This window comes from Citrus clementina, unplaced genomic scaffold (assembly GCF_000493195.1).
Source record: "Citrus clementina cultivar Clemenules unplaced genomic scaffold, Citrus_clementina_v1.0 scaffold_2, whole genome shotgun sequence".
In the NCBI taxonomy this organism is placed as follows: Eukaryota; Viridiplantae; Streptophyta; class Magnoliopsida; order Sapindales; family Rutaceae; genus Citrus; species Citrus x clementina.
In genome coordinates, this window is record NW_006262688.1 from 18,067,985 (window position 1) to 18,068,901 (window position 917).

A 917-nucleotide genomic window follows, 5' to 3' on the forward strand; every position below is an offset into this window, starting at 1 on the left:
AAAATATTTTTTAAACTTGTTTTTGCCTGCAAAAGTCTATAAAAATGGATTGGATTTGAGTTTATATAGTTCAGACACAAAAACCAGTCATTATTGACAAAACAACAAGTAGCCGTTGAAAATTTTGGCTTTGAAAATTTAAAAATTTGCCTCAGCCGGCTAACCGCTAACCATTGCTAGCTGGCACTCAAACTCTCTGTCTTCCCACCATATTTTTGTATTTATTTTTGGCCCAAAACTTTTTAAAAATTAAAAAATGGTCTAAAATTCTTTGAAATAACACTATAGCCCAAAGTATTTTAAAATTAAAGTATTTTATAATTTTACAAATAGGTCCGAATCCAGAATTTCTAAATGATGCTCATTATTCCCAAAACTTTTTGAAATTATGCTATGCTTATTGATTTTATTTTTTTTTCAATTTAATCCAAAATTTGAAAAACACCCAAATCCACAAAATACTTTATCTTATAAATATGAAACCTTTTGATTTATTAAAAGTAATGATTATTAAACAAAATCTTAAGCTTATCAAATGCTAAACCATGTATATATTAAATCATACTAGCTTTACAAGAATTTTTCGCAATCATGACTCTATTGTGGTAAATTTTGTTCTTGATCAAGCCGTTGTCCGTTGAGTGTCTTGAGCTTAATTTCACTTGATTCACTTCCATAAATATTTTCCTTCAAGAATTAATAAAAATGTGAAATACAATATTTATCATATCATTTAAGACACATGCTTGTTATCAAAATTAGAATGTGTGTAGCCCTTTAGGCTAACAATCTCCCCCTTTTTTATGATGATAAACATCTCATGTATTTTGATATTTACACTCCCCCTTAATATATGGCATACATGACTCAACATATAAATCAACTATGAACTCCTCTTGAATACATGATCTTTAATA